Here is an 18,690-nt window from a genome sequence, read left to right as displayed (position 1 = left end):
AACAGTTCCCCGTAACACCAACACGAGGGACGTTGCCAGTACAACCGGTAGGTCTTCCAGAGCCTGGAATTTTTTTAACGACTCTGCTGATAACCCAAAAAGGCCATTTGTACCACCTGCCATGCCAACATCAGCAGGGTTGACAAAACTACCAGCCTGACCACCACCAGCATGATCAGGCACATGGCAGCAAAGCACCCGACTTTGTGGGGTGAAACCCAGGGTCCACGACCAGTGTCAGCGGGTGTCACCACTGCTTCTTCCACTGTTGTGCACGTAATATAACCCCCTGTTGTGCGTGCAAGGCAATCCCCTGTCCATACTGCATGCAAAGATGCCCCCTCCTCTCAGTCTTCACTTCTCAAGAAACAGCATCAACGTCCATCTCCCACCACAGAGTTCAATTGTCCATATCCCAGAGCTTTGAACGAAAGCACAAATTCGCAGCCAACGCCCCACAGGCCACAGTCCTAAATTCGCACATTTCACGACTGCTTGCGTTGGAAATGCTGCCTTTTAGGCTGGTGGAGACGGAATCCTTCCGCAACCTTATGGCGGTGGCCGTCCCTCGGTACTCGGTCCCCAGCCGACACTATTTTGCCCGGTGTGCCATCCCTGCACTACACAAGCACGTGTCCCAAAACATCTGCCGTGCCCTCAACAACGCAGTTACTGGGAGAGTCCACCTGACAACGGACACGTGGACAAGTGCTTGTGGCCAGGGACGGTACATCTCCCTGACGCCACACTGGGTAAACATAGTGGAAGCCGGGACCCAGTCGGACCTTGGGACGGAACACATCCTCCCCACACCGAGGATTGCAGGCCCTATGTCAGTCAGAGTTGCCCCCACAGTGTACAGCTCCTGCGCATCATCCTCCTCCTCCTCATGTTCAGCCTCCATCTCAGATATCACCACATCAGTTACAAGCTGGAAGCACTGCAGTACTGCCTCAGCCAAGCGGCAACAGGCTGTGCTGAAACTCATAAGCTTAGGTGATAAACCTCACACTGCTTGTGAGTTGCAGACAGCTGTGAAAGAGCAGGCAGATCCAGGCATGGTCGTGTGTGACAATGACTGTAACCTGGAGGCGGCTCTGAGACGAGATCACACATGTACCATGACTGCCTCATGTGCTCAACCTCGTGGTTCAGCGGTTTCTTAAATCGTACCCCGAGTTGCCAGATCTGCTCATCAAAGTACGCCGCCTGTCAGCTCATTTTCACAAGTCGGCTACAGGTTTCGCCGCCCTTGCTGTGTTGCAGCAGCGTTTGCAGCTTCCGGCACACCGACTGGTGTGTGATGTCCCCCACACGTTGAAACTCTACCCTCCACATGTTGCAAAGGATTTGTAACATAGTAACATAGTTTTTAAGGTTGAAGGAAGACTAAGTCCATCTAGTTCAACCCATAGCCTAACTTGTTGATCCAGAGGAAGGCAAAAAAAACCCATGTGGCAAACACTAAGCTCCACATTGGGGAAAAAAATTCCTTCCCGACTCCATACGACAATCAGACTAGTTCCCTGGATCAACGCCCTATCAAGGAATCTAGTATTTATAACCTGTAATATTATACTTTTCAAGAAAGGCATCCATGCCCTTCTTAAATTTTAACAGTGAATCACTCATTACAACATCATGCGGCAGAGAGTTCCATAGTCTCACTGCTCTTACAGTAAAGAATCCCCGTCTGTGATTATGTTTAAACCTTCTTTCCTCCAGACGTAGAAGATGCCCCCTTGTCCCCGTCTCAGGCCTCAGAGTAAAAAGATCAGTAGAAAGGTCTTTGTACTGACCCCTCATATACTTGTACATAGTAATAAGATCACCCCTAAGCCTTCTTTTTTCCACAGTAAATAACCCCAAGTGTAATAACCTGTCTTGGTATTGCAGACCCCCCAGTCCTCTAATAACCTTGGTCGCTCTTCTCTGCACCCGCTCTAGTTCAGCTATGTCTTTCTTATACACCGGAGACCAGAACTGTACACAGTATTCTAAGTGTGGTCGCACTAATGACTTGTATAGAGGTAAAATTATGTTCTCCTCATGAGCATCTATGCCTCTTTTAATGCATCCCATTATTTTATTTGCCTTTGCAGCAGCAGCCTGACACTGGCCACTAAACGTGAGCTTGTCGTCCACCAATACACCCAGATCTTTTTCAGTTACAGTTTTGCCCAGTGTTTTACAATTAAGCATATAATTATACATTTTATTTCCTCTGCCCAAGTGCATTACCTTACATTTATCCCCATTAAAGCTCATTTGCCATTTATTAGCCCAAGCTTCTAGTTTACATAGATCCTCCTGTAATATAAAATTGTATTCCTCTGTATTGATTACCCTGCAGAGTTTAGTGTCATCTGCAAATATTGAAATATTACTCTGTATGCCCCCTACAAGGTCATTAATAAATATGTTAAAAAGAAGGGGGCCCAATACTGACCCCTGTGGTACCCCACTGTTAACCGAGACCCAGTCTGAGTGTTTTCCATTAATTACCACCCTTTGTTTCCTATCACTGAGCCAATTCTTAACCCACATACATATATTTTCCCCTATCCCCATTGTTCTCATTTTATGTATCAACCTTTTGTGTGGAACCGTATCAAAAGCTTTTGAAAAGTCCATATACACAACATCCACTGCATTTCCTTGGTCCAGTCCAGAACTTGCCTCCTCATAAAAACTGATCAAATTAGTTTGACAGGAACGATCCCTCGTAAACCCATGTTGATATTGGGTCATGAGGTTATTCTTCTTCAGAAACTCTAGTATAGCATCTCTTAGGAAACCCTCCAGGATTTTACCCACAGTAGAGGTTAAGCTTACCGGCCTATAATTTCCAAGTTCAGTTTTTGTCCCCTTTTTGAATATTGGCACCACATTTGCTATACGCCAGTCTTGTGTTACAGACCCTGTTATTATGGAATCTTTAAAGATTAAAAATAATGCTCTATCTATGACGTTACTTAATTCCAGCAGTACTCGCGGGTGTATCCCATCCGGGCCCGGGGATTTGTCAACTTTAGTGATTTTTAGACGCCGCCGTACTTCCTGCTGGGTTAAGCAAGTGACATTTACTGGAGAATTTTTGTTATCACTAATCATGTTTTCTGTCATGCGATTTTCTTGTGTAAATACGGTTGAAAAAAAATCATTTAGAATATTGGCTTTTTCCTCATCCTCATCCACCATTTCACCCAGACTATTTTTAAGTGGGCCAACACTATCATTTTTTAATTTTTTACTATTTATGTAGTTAAAGAATATTTTGGGGTTATTTTTACTTACTCTGGCAATGATTCTCTCTGCCTCAATCTTTGCTGTCTTGATTTGTTTTTTACATAATTTATTTAATTTTCTATATTTATGTAATGCCTCATCACTACCTACTTGCTTTAGTTCTCTAAATGCTTTCTTTTTGTCACTTATTGCGCCCCTTACAGCTCTATTTAGCCATAGTGGTTTCCTCCTATTTCTAGCATGTTTATTCCCATAGGGTATATATTGTACACAGGTCCTATTCAGGATGTTAATAAATGTCTCCCATTTGCTTTGTGTAGTTTTATGTCTCAGGATATTATCCCAGTTTATTGCACTTAACCATTGGAAATTTGCCTTCCTGAAGTTTAGTGTCCTTGTAACCCCTCTACTGCACATCTTATTAAAGGTTACATCAAAACGTATTATTTTGTGATCACTATTACCCAAGTGACCCCCAACTCGTATATTTAATATGCGGTCTGGCCTATTGGTTAATATTAGGTCTAGCAGTGCCCCCCTTCTTGTTGGGTCCTGAACCAGTTGTGAAAGGTAATTGTCTCTCATAGTAGTCAAAAACCTATTTCCTTTGCTTGAACTACATGTTTCTGTCCCCCAATGTATTTCAGGGTAGTTGAAGTCTCCCATAATAATGACTTCTCCTTGAGTCGCTGCTTCATCTATTTGCTTTACGAGGATATTCTCCGCTACTTCTATTATTTTTGGAGACTTATAACAAACTCCTATCAGTAATTCATTATTTTTTCCCCCTCCCCTTATCTCCACCCACAGGGACTCTACATTTTCATTAGATTCACATATATCCTCCCGCAAGACAGGTTTTAAGGATGATTTTACATATAAACACCCCCCCCCCTCGCTTGTTTGTACGGTCATTTCTGAACAGACTATAGCCCTGTAAATTAACTGCCCAGTCATGGCTCTCGCCCAGCCACGTCTCAGATATCCCTACCATGTCATAATTATTTTCCAACAAAATTAATTCTAATTCCTCCATTTTGTTGGTGAGGCTTCTGGCATTAGTGTACTTGCATTTTATGTATCTCTCTGTACCTCTATTCCTTCTTACTTTATTGACTGTTCTAACCCCACCCCCAATTTCTTTATTTGTGCCCAGGTCACTATCTGCACTATCTTCCCCACCTATAAAATGAATACCCCCCCCCCAATCCCTAGTTTAAACACTCCTCCAACCTTCTAGCCATTTTCTCCCCCAGCACAGCTGCACCCTCCCCATTAAGGTGCAGCCGGTCCCTAGCGTAGAGTCTGTAGCCAACTGAGAAGTCGGCCCAGTTCTCAAGGAACCCAAATCCCTCCTTCCTACACCAGTTCTTGAGCCACTTATTTATCTCCCTAATCTCCCGTTGCCTCTCTGGCGTGGCACATGGTACCGGTAGTATTTCAGAGAATACCACCTTGGAGGTCCTTGCTTTCAGCTTGCAGCCTAATTCCCTGAAATCATCTGTAAGGACCTTCCACCTACCTCTAACTTTGTCATTTGTGCCAATGTGCTCCATGACCGCTGGGTCCTCACCAGCCCCTCCCAGTAATCTGTCAACCCGATCAGCGATGTGCCGGACTCGAGCGCCAGGTAGGCAGCACACTGTTCGACGATCCCTGTCTTTGTGACAGATTGCCCTATCTGTTCCTCTAATAATTGAGTCCCCCACTACCAGCACCTGCCTGGCCTGCCCTACTCTCCTATTTCCCTCTTTACTGGAGCTGACATTCCTCCGGCTTTCAGGGGACATGCCTTGCTGCAGTAGTGCTACCCCTGTACCATCACTCCCCTCATCTGCCAACTTTGCAAACTTATTGGGGTGTGCCAGATCAGGACTAGCCTCCCTGGCACTCTTCCCTTTACCACCCTTGCTAACTGTCACCCAACTAGCGACCTCACTGTCCTGCAGCTCCCGACTACCACCCTCCCCCACATCTACCCCAGTGAGCTGCTGCTCAGTGAGCAGCAAACTCCTTTCCATATTGTCAATGGATCTCAGTGTTGCCAGCTGCTCATTTAGATCCAGTATCTGGGCTTCCAAATGCACAACGTGCACACATCTCGCGCAGCAGTAAGCAACCTCGACCGGCTGTTCAAGGAATACATACATGTGGCAAGATGTACACTGGATAGCATTGTCAATAATGGAGCTCATTTCCTAATGGGGATTGCAATATACAGAATGTTAAGTAAAAAGTAAAGTAAAGAAATTAATGAAATACAGTCAGCAATTCAGTCCAAAGTCCTCCCTTCCAAACTCCCTGAATACAAAGTCACTGAAAAACAAGTCACACACTTACTTTCGTTCGCACTTACGCTCCGGACACACGCAGCTCGTTCACACTCGCAAACTAAGAGATTTAAAGAGTTTTTTTTTTTTTCCCTTTTCCAGCAATGCACCCTTCACCTCAATGCACTTCCAAAGCAGAAGAGAGCAGTTGTGGAGTACCAGCTGCAACAAGGCCGTCGATATTCAGGTCAGACTCCACACATAAGACCTCAGGAGTGGACCTGGATGTCTGACATATGTACCATCCTGACAAACTTTGAGGAGTCCACCAAGATGGTGAGTTGCGATGACGCCATCATTAGCGTCAGCATCCCACTTGTCTGTCTTTTGCAACGCTCTCTGCAGAGAATTAAAGAGGAGGCATTGCAGCCAGAGTCTGATGAGATGGATCAAGAACCCGTAATGGGCGATAACACACAGCCCAGCCTCATCTCATCCCAACGTGCATTGGGGGACAATGAGGGAGAAGAGGAGGAGGAGGAGGAAGAACAGGAGCTGGTATCATACGCTGTAGACCGTAGTACCTGTACAACTGTCATACAGTCGGTTCAGCGTGGGTGGCCTGAGGACAGGGGGGAGGAGGAGGAGGAGGAGGAGGAGAGCATGGTCAGTCGTCATCTTGGTGAGGACACGAAGTCTTGCCCGTTACCAGTCTGGCACGCATGGCTGACTTTATGTTACGCTGCCTTAACCGTGACCCTCGCGTTGCCAAAATGTTGGGTGACAGTCATTACTGGTTGGTGACACTTTTAGACCCCCGCTACAAGGAGAACTTTCACTCTCTTATTCCTGAGGTGGAGAGGTCTACAAAAATGGGGCAGTACCAGAAGGCCTTTGCTGCAGAACTGTTAAAAAAATTCCCATCTGAACACGCTAGCGGCAGAGGTCACAGTTCGTTGACCAACCAAGGCGTACAGGCGAGAGAGACGCAACTCCAATCCAGCAAAGGCAGGGGAACTCTGTCAAAATTCTGGGACAGTTTTCTGAGACCCGCCCAGCTTACAGGCCCTGAGGCGCAGGGTACTCTCACAAGGAGTGGAAAGTTTCAAAAGATGGTGAGGGAGTACCTTGCCGACCGTACCAGCATCCTCCGTGATTCCTCTGTGCCTTTTAATTATTGGGTATCCAAGCTGGACACTTGAAATGAACTCGCTCTGTACGCCTTGGAGGTCCTGGCCTGCCTTGCCGCTAGCGTGTTATCGGAGCGTGTTTTTAGTGTCGCTGGGGGAATTATAACTGATAAGCGCACTCGCCTGTCAACTGACAATGCTGACAAGCTGACCCTTATCAAAATGAACAAGGGCTGGATTGGGCCAGACTTCTCATCACCACCAAATGACAGCAGGGTAACATAGTCAAATCCACTGTGTTATTTCGGGAGTTTTATTCCCATGCACCGCTTCACACCCACACATGGGTATACGCTTCCTCAATTCAGCTTTTTTTTGCTCTTCTCCTTATCCTCAGCCTCCACTACCACTATACCACCAGGGTGACCGTGGTCCGTGTTGCCAGCATTGCAAGTTCCTCCGTCCTAATTTTTGGCAGCTTTTGCTTGGAAGGCATAGGCAAAGACTATGGGAGACCCACTCCCCAATAATGGGAATAATGTTTTTAATATGCTGTACTGCATGGCTCTTCCAAGGGGCATTAAAACCGTCTTGTTAAGCTACTGCGACCTCCACCACTTCTCCAAGGGGCATTAAAACTGTCTTGTTAAGCTACAGCTACTGTAACCTCCACCACTCTTCCAAGGGGCATTTAAACTGTCTTGTTAAGCTACTGCAACCTCCACGTCTCTTCCAAGGGGCATTAAAACCATCTTGTTAAGCTAATGCGACCTCCACCACATTTCCAAGGGGCATTAAAACCGTCTTGATAAGCTACTGCGACCTCCACGTCTCTTCCAAGGGGCATTTAAACCGTCTTCTTAAGCTACTGCAGCCTCCACGTCTCTTCCAAGGGGCATTAAAACCGTCTTGTTAAGCTAATGCGACCTCCACCACTTTTCCAAGGGGCATTAAAACTGTCTTGTTAAGCTACTGCGACCTCTACCACTTTTCCAAGGGGCATTAAAGCTGTCTTGTTAAGCTACTGTAACCTCCACCACTTTTCCAAGGGGCATTAAAACTGTTTTGTTAAGCTACTGCGACCTCCACTACTTTTCCAAGGGGCATTAAAGCTGTCTTGTTAAGCTACTGCGACCTCCACCACTTTTCCAAGGGGCATTAAAGCTGTCTTGTTAAGCTACTGTGACCTCAACCACTCTTCCAAGGGGCATTAAAACAGTCTGGTTATGCTACTGCGACCTCCACCGCTCTTCCAAGGGGCATTAAAACCGTCTTGTTAAGCTAATGCGACCTCCACAACTTTTCCCAGGGGCATTGATATTATCTTTTTATTCCACTGCGACCTCCACGTCTCTTCCAAGGGGCCTTAAAACGTCTTGTTAAGCTACTGTGACCTCCACCACTCTTCCAAGGGGCATTAAAACCGTCTTGTTAAGCTACTGCGACCTCCACCACTTTTCCCAGGGGCATTGATATTGTCTTTTTTTCCACTGCGACCTCCACGTCTCTTCCAAGGGGCATTAAAACTGTCTTGTTAAGCCACTGCGACCTCCACCACTTTCCCAAGGGAAATTAAAACTGTCTTGTTAAGCTACTGCGACCTCCACCACTTTTTCAAGGGGCATTGATATTGTCTTTTTATTCCACTGTGAACTCCACCATTCTTCCAACGGGCATTGCATTTCCTCCTAATTTTAGTCAGCTTTTGCTTTTCAATGCATAGGCGAACACTAAGGGAGACCCACTCCCCAATAATGGGTAAAAGGTTTTTAGTATGCTGTAATCCACGTCTGTTTCAAGGGGCATTGCAGTTCCTCATAATTTTTGGAAAGCCTTCCATTCACTGCTTAGGCCAACAGTGCACAGGAGACCCAGTTGCTATAAATGGAAAAAACGGTTTAGTTAAGGCCCTCTGACCTCCATGTCACTTCCAAGGGGCATTGGAGTGCCTCAAAATTTTTGGTAGGCATTGCACTCACTGCATGCCCTATAACTGTGTAGCTGAACCTCTCCTTTTGGTACAGAAACATATCCTACTAGACATATGTGGTTGACTGGCCTGATATTGATGTGAATGGTCCCTGTTCCTCCTGATCTTTCTCCTTTGCCACCACCTCATCCATCATTCATCACCTGAAGCTTTGTTTTAACGGGAGTCATAGAACTGGGATAGTAGCATGAAAACATCCAGCAATCCTCGGAGGAGGTAGGATATGCGCCAAAACGCTGACCACCTCAGGCCTAGCCGCTACTACATACATGCGTTTGCATTTCAAGAAAACAAAGCAGATGCTAACTTCTATCATCATCATCATGCTCCTCACCTTGGCACTCTCAACTCCCCTGATGGAGAAGCCAGGGCCCACCGGAGGAGTCTGGTTCTCTGGTGGGCTTGTCCACTGCTGCCCTAAAGCAGGCCGGGCTAAGAAAAGTGTGTGGGGGGATGTTCCAATGAGAAATAGGGGCGGCTGGGGACCGTTTATGGACACCCGGCCGCCCCCAGGCGGCTGGGGACCGAGTATGGACACCCTGCCGCCGGGCGGCTGGGGACTGAGTATGGATACCACGCTGCCGAAGCAGCCATGAGGTAGTGGCCAGTTTCGGCCTCCTCCAAACTAAAAGGCCCCATTTCAAGTGCAAGCAAGCTAGCAGTATGGTATTGCAGCCTGGGGTGGGTGGGTGGCAGGCTGCATACTTGCGCTTGCATTGCAAGGAATGGGAGAGGTACAATTCAACACTGCCCTGGGACAAGGACTTGCACGGGGATAGTTGCAAGTCTGCATCTACTGATGCGGAAAGGATCACTTCTGATGGGCACACTTTTAGGCAGTAACCTGGGTGTCAGAGATGCTTCTACGGGTCTTCCCCATGCTGTTTCCATGTCTTTTCAGCACTGTATACATGTGTCACACAGCACATGGCCAGATAAGATTGTAAAATGTTAAAATTACATTTCCCGGTGAATGCATTTGTCACGGTTGAAAGCAATACAAAAGTGCAAAAACGCATAAAAAATGCTACTTGTGAACATAGCCCAAGGTGTGGAGGAGTATTTTTTTTTTGGTTATTTATTTTACCTTATACACAAGTCTTTACCCTGGAAAGGAAGTTCCTTAACATATTTCACAGGAAAACCGTTTCAGTTTTGTTTTTGAACGTTTTATTGTGAGCCCGTTAAAGTGGCTTAATACCTCTGACCACGTTGTTGACAGCAGTGACCTGGGGGTCAGAAATGCTTCCTGGGGTGATGCCCATGCTGTCCCCATGTCTCTTGAGCACTGTCAATATCGTTTTGGGCACCTTTTAGGCTTTCTACAGACTGCCGGGGGTGCCGCCGCAAAAATGCTCGGGTCTCCCATAGACTAACATTGGGCTCGTTGCTCGGGTCAAGCACCCTAGTATCACGGCGACCTCGGCCTGAGCTTCGAGCACCCGAGCATTTTAGTGCTCGCTCAACACTATTAAGTATATAATTCCACATGTGTTAATTCATAGTTTTGATGCCTTCAGTGTGAATGTAGCATTTTCATAGTCATGAAAATACAGAAAAATCTTAAAATGAGAAGGTGTGTCCAAACTTTTGGTCTGTACTGTAGTTCTGCTAACTTGTCAGTATGTGCACTAGATTCACTTGTAAAATGTCCAGCATTCCACTAATCGGTATCTCAGGATATCTGCATCTCAGGAGTATCTAACCATTGTTCCAACAGCCAATAATCTCTTTATGTGTGTGTAGATTGTAGACACAGTGGAGCCGTCACCACAGGGGGTCTTACCTGCAGTCTCAGATGAAGGCTTCTAGAATATTCTTCATTGTTTTTAGCTAACAGTAAATGCTTAAGGGGGAGGGTGATCACTTCTGACCTGGGTGGGGACTGATCCCAGTGAAAGGAGAGTCATGTTTTAGTAAGTGTAGCATCGGCATCTTTGCCTCATGCCGGGCAGAGACGCCGTTCCCCTCACCACCGCGGTCCAGGTCCGGCGTCCTCCCGCTCCTCTGCTGCTGTGGCACACACTGCGCACAGATTCCCGTGCGCTCCCTCACTCTTAAAGGGGCCGCGCGCGCCGTCCTATAGAGTCCCCGGCCAATGGCCGGAGGACTGCCCCTATATAAGACACTGCCTCCAAAATGGAGGTGCCTTTGCAAGGCTGTTGTTCCGTGCGGCTTGCTTCAGCCCTCAGGTCCCGCTGCCTGTCAGTCCTGCCCGCCAGTCTGCCTGTCAGTCCTGCTCGCCTGTCAGTCCTGCTCGCCAGTCGGCCTGCCAGTTACCTGCCTTGCTCTCCAGCCTGCCTACCTGGAAGCACCTGCCAGTTACCTGATATGCCCGCTTGCCTATCTACCTGGAACACCTGCCTGTTACCTGTCGTGCCCGCTAGCTTGCATACCCAGAGCACCCGTCTGGCTATTTGCCAAACCAGCCTGCTTATCTACTCGGACCACCCGTCAGCCTTCCAGCTGTGCTCATCTGCTGTACCGGTCAGTTTCTGCCATCTGACCCTGCTCTCACACAAGGTCAGTCCCAGAGTGGCACCTGGTCCCCCTGCTCGGTCCCTCCCTGGTTCACTGAGTCGATTGAGCCGCCGTATGACCTTGGTCAGGCCAAGTAGGCACTTAGTCATGCCCCTCTGGTCCCTCCTTGCACCGAAGCACAGAGGTTCCACCACACAGTAAGTGTTGTGTGGAAGGATTGAAGGAAGAGGATGGAGACCATGGACTTGGAAGGATGGATGGATAAACATGTTACCATTATGGATTATGTCGGTTGGATTTAAACTTTCTTAAAAGGACTGTTGCTACTGGATACCTGTGCTTTCATTGTTTATCTGCCGTCTAGAGGATCATGGACTGTGGCTACAGACTATACTGGCTGGAGATACGAAATCTGTGGGCCAACCAAAAGTTGGGAGATCGTGAGTATGGCCTTATACAAAGCCAGTGGAACTACTGAACCCAGATTGGGAACTTGAGGACTGAGAGAACTGTATTTTGGCCATTTACCTGGAATTGCTTTATTACCATGGCTGTGATCAATAAAATATTCAAGGGTATCCCTTGAATGAAACTGGATATGGTCCCTTTTCATCATGATACATGGAAATAACAGTCTTCAGATTAAATATACATTGTGTTCTTGTTGGCCATAAACTTATAGGCCTAACTCTTACACAAATAGAGTGAAAAATTGTATGTTTCTAAAAAATAGACCATTCAGGTGCCCCTTTAATCTTGCACAACCAGGAATAACATATCACCGAAGCTGAACAAACAGTCTTGAGTTTGGGATATAAGTTGTGAACATGGGAAATGTTTCAGGCAATAGTGTGGATTGTGGTTGTGTCTGGAGTGACAATAAAAAGGGAACACTAGAAGGGGATATTAAGTATATGCATAAAATAGACCCTGAATGTGTGAAGTACCTTGATGAATGGCATAAAAAGTTTAGATTTGATGGTAAACTTACTTTGACAAAATGTGAAAATTTGGTACAAGAAATAGAACAATGTAATGAGAAGGAAAAAAGAAAGTATGGTCTTGCCAGTGTAACACGGGTATTTTAGATGCAGCGACACAGAAACACAGAGCCAATACAGGGTTAATAAACAGGGGAAGTTTATAATAACAGGGTAAATCTCCACGCAGGGAGTATCAGGGGAAAATATGGGGAAAACAAGGGAAGTAGCAGGTAAAAGTCTGTAACTGACAGTTCACAGTTTAACTAGATATAGCAGAATAGAACCGGTTGTAAACGACAGTTTTTACACTTAGCTGACTCTTTCTCCGCAAGGCAGTTGCCAGCTGAGGCCGGTGTTGATTTCTTCAGGCTTCCCCGCCCAAACAATGCTCCGTTTTCTGGCGGTAGCAGGCGGTCTTCGGTTTTACCCGCTGAGCCCCTAGTCCATAACACGGCACCTCACGTTCCCGGCTCCACCGATCCTGCGTCTCTTCTCTAGTCGGCTTGACTACTCCGGTCCACTGCAATCAGCTTTTGCGCCCAGTCCTGGAGCCAGGAGCCTGGACCCTCTCACACTACTCTGCTGAGCAGGACCCAGCTCCGCTTTCCCGCGCAAACGTCCTCGTCTCTTCCTCTCTCTAGCCACGCCACCAGTCTCTCGGTCACCTGACCTCCCAGCTCTCACTCTGGACACGCACCCAGCTTCCCAGTCACCTGACTCCTGTGCTCGCAGTTTGTCTTCCCCCTGCAACCAGAGGCACGGCCCTGGCAGTTCCGGATCCCTTGCTCTGACAGTACTTACACCCGGTCTTCCCCCTTACACCAGTGCAAATAAATGGTTGAGTGAGGCAAGAAGAGAGAAAATGGTAAATAAAAGAAAAAACAGGAGAAAAGGACTGAGATAATGCCATTGTGTGATAAGGAAGATGTATGGCTGCGAATAGACCCCCACCTTATCACGCTTCCTCTCCTGCCCCGCAAATGAAACCACCCTCTGCTTCAGAGTCTGGAGACATTCCTCCTACCATAGAGTTAACTCAGACTGGGGATTAACTCTAGACCTGGATGTAGTGTCTCCTATAAGGTTAGACCATAGTTTGACCCGCAGTGGTACTGCCTATAGCCATTGGAGTGTGACTAGTCCCAAACTCCTTAGAATAGATGAGGCACAGAGTTACCCCATGATTGAGGTCCCCAATGGTCAAGGAGGAATGTTCCATGTGTACAGACCTTGGACTGACAAGGACATTATAGATGCCACTCAGAATATTCCTTACCCAAAGGTGAAAGTGAGAGAATTTGAGGAAGGTGAGAGAGGACTTTATCAAAATTTTAGATGGAATGGTGTGGAATTGGAAAGGGTGGTAAAAAAGATAATGGGTACTGATTGGTTTTCTATCTGTGTAGACTTCAGAGGTGTGAATGGTAACCCTTCAATCCCAATTGCATTTGATGAAGCAGGATTGTTAAGTGCAGCCCTGGGTAACGTAATGGACAGGGTCAGGACAATATACACAGGTACAGCAAACTGGACAGAAATAAACAGGACTATACAACAGGATGATGAAGATGTTGATAGATATTATCACAGAATTAAAGAGGTATTTGACATCCATAGTGGTATAGTCCAACCTGCCAACATGATGAATGATACTCCCTATGAACAGCAATTAAAGAACGCATTCTTAAAAGGCTGTCAATCCCAAATAAGTGGATATATTACCAAACACATGGTTACACACAGGACAGCCCGACTGACTGAAGCTTTAGATTACGCCAGACATGCAGAAAGGTACTTCAGAGACAAGAAAAAGGCTAAGAAGGGACAGGTATTTCTAGTCCAGGATGGGTGTGAGATCTTCTTCACTCAAAAAGATCCAAATAAAGGATAAGGACACAGGGGTAAGGGAAAGGCAGAAGGAGAGGTAAGAGAGTAGGAGGCAGACTATCCAGCTGGTATTGTGGGAAGACTGGAAACCTTCTCCGAGAATGCCCTGACAGACAAAACGACCCAGACAAACAGAACAAATGACTAGATGGAACTGATACAAAAAACATAATACCACAAATATCAGATCCCTTTTGGACAAAATAAAAAAATAAGATTCCTGGGGAAATATTTAATTTGGCTGAAATAGAAATGCATTTACAAAACACTTCACTTTCAGAAGTAACCCTCCTCGTTGGGAGCCCATGAGGTCATTTTTCTTGTTGATTCAGGGGCCACTAGAACCTTATTACATCCAGACGAGATACCCACTATTGGACTGTCTGCTGCCTAGGAGCAAATGGTGAGGCACACAGAGAACCATTGTCTACACCAGTGGAGATACGGGACCCCGGTACAGGTAAAGGTGCAATTGCACAAATTATATTATCAACTGTGTGGGAGGGATATGATGTAAGCCCTGAGCCTGGGAATAATTCCTACTGCTGCAGGACTTCAGGTAAAATCCATGGCTGAGACAATGGTCCTCCAAGGGTATGGGGAACCCAGATACTATTACAGTCTAGATCTAATAACTGCAGGACCATCCTCCGTTACTGAGTCCTTAATCAAGGAAGCAAGAGATAAAGGGTACCCATGTGCAGATTTTCACACACTTGAAGAACTACACTGCAACATGTATTACAGGTATTTTAGGTGTCCTGATTTAAAATATGAAAATAGGTTTTTCCATGAACCATGCTCTATGCTGTTCTTGGACACCCTGTACTGGGATCAGAAAGGGAACTGCGCTGCCAGCTGTAAACTGTCAGAACAAATGAATTTGCTTTTTAGAGGTACCAGGGCACAAGTTTCCCTCTCCAGATGTAAAGGTAGATCATGGAAATTCCTTGGTAACAGTGGCGTACCGCCAATAGCGGCAGGCCAAGCCACTACTATAGGGCCTGTTACCGGAGGGGGGCCCGTGAGTCAGGAGGGCCCCAAGCAGCGTGGAAACCAGGAGGATAGGGTGAGTATTGGGGGGAGGGAGGATGCGGCGGCGGCGGAGGAGCGGGTTGCGGCGGTCGAGGTGCATATTCACGCTTCTCTACGCCCATAGTCCCGGCGTGGAGAAGAGTGAATGTACCGCCAGAAGCTCACCTCAGCATCTGAGAGCATGCACTGCGCCTCAGATGCCGACATGAGCTGCAGCAGACAGGATGCAGCAGCGCTGGAGCAGAGGTGAGGAAGGAGTATTAGTGTTTATTGTTTTATGTGTGCAGTGGTTGGGACCATACATACTAGGATTGGGGGATTGAAGAGGCCACACATACCAGGATTGGGGGATTGAGGAGGCCACCCATACCAGGACTGGGGGATTGAGGAGGCTACACATACCAGCATTGGGGGATTGAGGAGGCCACACATACCACGATTGGGGGATTGAGGAGGCCACACATACCACGATTGGGGGATTGAGGAGGCCACACATACCAGGATTGGGGAGGCCACACATATCAGGGCTGGGGATGAGGGGTGCCACACATACCAGGATTGGGGGATTGAGGGGTGCCATACATATCAGGATGGGGAAATTTACCAGTAGCTGCTGCATTTCCCACCCTAGGTTTATACTCAAGTCAATAAGTTTTCACAGTTTTTTGTGGTAAAATTAGGGGCCTCGGCTTATACTCGGGTCGGCTTATTTAAAATATACAGTATTTTGAAATCAGTGAGTACGTGGTGCCCATAATACTGCAGGACTGTGCGGTGCATTATACTATATGGGGGCTGCATATTACCCTATGGGGTTTGTAATAAACTGCATGGAGGACTATGGAGAGTGCATTATATTCTATGGAGGACAATGGGAAGTTCATTATACTATATGGAGGATTATGGGGGGCGCATTATACTATATGGAGGATTATGGGACATGTATTATACTATATGGAAGGCTATGTGGAGCCATTATAACATTTTGAGGGCTATGTGGGGGCCATTATACTGTATGAAAGCAATTAGACAGTGTGAAGGGTTATGTGGGATCCATTATACTGTTTGGAGGGCTAGTGCGGGCCATTATACTGTATGTAGGCACATTATAGTGTATGGGGGGCTCTGTGAGGGTCACAGTTGGGGGATCATACTGTGTTAGGGTCACCATACTTTGCCTTGGGAATTAAGATGGGGTACAGTAGGGTCATTATACTGCACATGTGGAGGCTAATGTGGAGGAATGCACCATGGGGGTATCATACTGTGTTTGGGGGGTACTTTTGTTGGCATCATACTTTATGGGGCAATGAAAGAGGAATCTAGGACTTCAGCAGGAGGAAAATTACTGTATAAAGGCTGGAAAGTTGTGAGATCAGCTCTTCTGTGACACAGACAAATATCTATTTTTGTGGAGGGGGCAATTAGAGCTTCTTCTATGGGGCCCCATGATTTCTATGTACGCCCCTGCCTGGTAATTTTGTGGAAGAATGTGGAGGATTGAGGAGGCCACACATACCAGGATTGGGGGATTGAGGAGGCCACACATACCAGGATTGGGGGATTGAGGAGGCCACACATACCAGGATTGGGGGATTGAGGAGGCCACACATACCAGGATTAGGGGATTGGGGAGGCCACACATACCTGGATTGTGGGATTAGGGAGGCCACACATACCATGATTAGCGGATTGAGGAGGCCACACATACCAGGATTGGGGGACTGAGGAAGCCACACATACCACGATTGGGGGATTGAGGAGGCCACACATACCAGGATTAGGGGATTGGGGAGGCCACACATACCTGGATTGGGGGATTCAGGAGGCCACACATACCAGGATTGGGGGATTCAGGAGGCCACACATATCAGGATTGGGGAGGCCACACATACCACGGTTGGGGGATTGAGGAGGCCACACATACCACGGTTGGGGAGGCCACACATACCAGGATTGGGGGATTGAGGAGGCCACACATACCAGGATTGGGGAGGCCACACATACCAGGATTGGAGGATTGAGGAGGCCACACATACCACGATTGGGGGATTGAGGAGGCCACACTTACCACGATTGGGGGATTGAGGAGGCCACACATACCAGGATTGGGGAGGCCACACATACCAGGATTGGGTGATTGGGATGCTACACCTACCAGGATTGGGGGATTCAGGAGGCCACCCATACCGGGATTGGGGGATTCAGGAGGCCACACATACCAGGATTGGGGGATTCAGGAGGCCACCCATACCAGAATTGGGGGATTCAGGAGGCCACCCATACCAGGATTGGGGGATTCAGGAGGACACACATACCAAGATTGGGGGATTCAGGAGGCCACACATACCAGGATTGGGGGATTCAGGAGGCCACACATATCAGGATTGGGGAGGCCACACATACCAGGATTGGGGGATTGAGGAGGCCACACATACCACGATTGGGGAGGCCACAAATACCAGGATTGGGGGATTGAGGAGGCCACACATACCAGGATTGGGGAGGCCACACATACCAGGATTGGAGGATTGAGGAGGCCACACATACCAGGATTGGGGGATTGAGGAGGCCACACATACCAGGATTGGGGGATTGAGGAGGCCACACAAACCAGGATTAGGGGATTGGGGAGGCCACACATACCTGGATTGGGGGATTAGGGAGGCCACACATACCAGGATTAGGGGATTGAGGAGGCCACACATACCAGGATTGGGGGACTGAGGAAGCCACACATACCACGATTGGGGGATTGAGGAGGCCACACATACCAGGATTAGGGGATTGAGGAGGCCACACATACCAGGATTGGGGGACTGAGGAAGCCACACATACCACGATTGGGGGATTGAGGAGGCCACACATACCAGGATTAGGGGATTAAGGAGGCCACACATACCTGGATTGGGGGATTCAGGAGGCCACACATACCAGGATTGGGGGATTCAGGAGGCCACACATATCAGGATTGGGGAGGCCACACATACCAGGATTTGGGGATTCAGGAGGCCACACTTACCACGGTTGGGGAGGCCACACATACCAGGATTGGGGGATTGAAGAGGCCACACATACCAGGATTGGGGAGGCCACACATACCAGGATTGGAGGATTGAGGAGGCCACACATACCAGGATTGGGGGACTGAGGAGGCCACACATACCACGATTGGGGGATTGAGGAGGCCACACTTACCAGGATTGGGGAGGCCACACATACCAGGATTGGGGGATTGAGTAGGCCACACATACCAGGATTGGGGGACTGAGGAGGCCACACATACCACGATTGGGGGATTGAGGAGGCCACACATACCAGGATTAGGGGATTGGGGAGGCCACACATACCTGGATTGGGGGATTAGGGAGGCCACACATACCAGGATTAGGGGATTGAGGAGGCCACACATACCAAGTTTGGGGGACTGAGGAAGCCACACATACCAGGATTTGGGGGGATTGAGGAGGCCACACATACCAGGATTGGGAATGCCACACATATCAGGGCTGGGGATGAGGGGTGCCACACATACCAGGATTGGGAGATTGAGGGGTGCCATACATATCAGGATGGGGAAATTTACCAGTAGCTGCTGCATTTCCCACCCTAGGTTTATACTCAAGTCAATAAGTTTTCACAGTTTTTTGTGGTAAAAGTAGGGG

Source organism: Phyllobates terribilis, unplaced genomic scaffold, assembly GCF_046119375.1.
Source record: "Phyllobates terribilis strain yellow unplaced genomic scaffold, ASM4611937v1 Scaffold_17__1_contigs__length_24005725, whole genome shotgun sequence".
In the NCBI taxonomy this organism is placed as follows: Eukaryota; Metazoa; Chordata; class Amphibia; order Anura; family Dendrobatidae; genus Phyllobates; species Phyllobates terribilis.
This window is presented reverse-complemented; position numbering follows the sequence as displayed.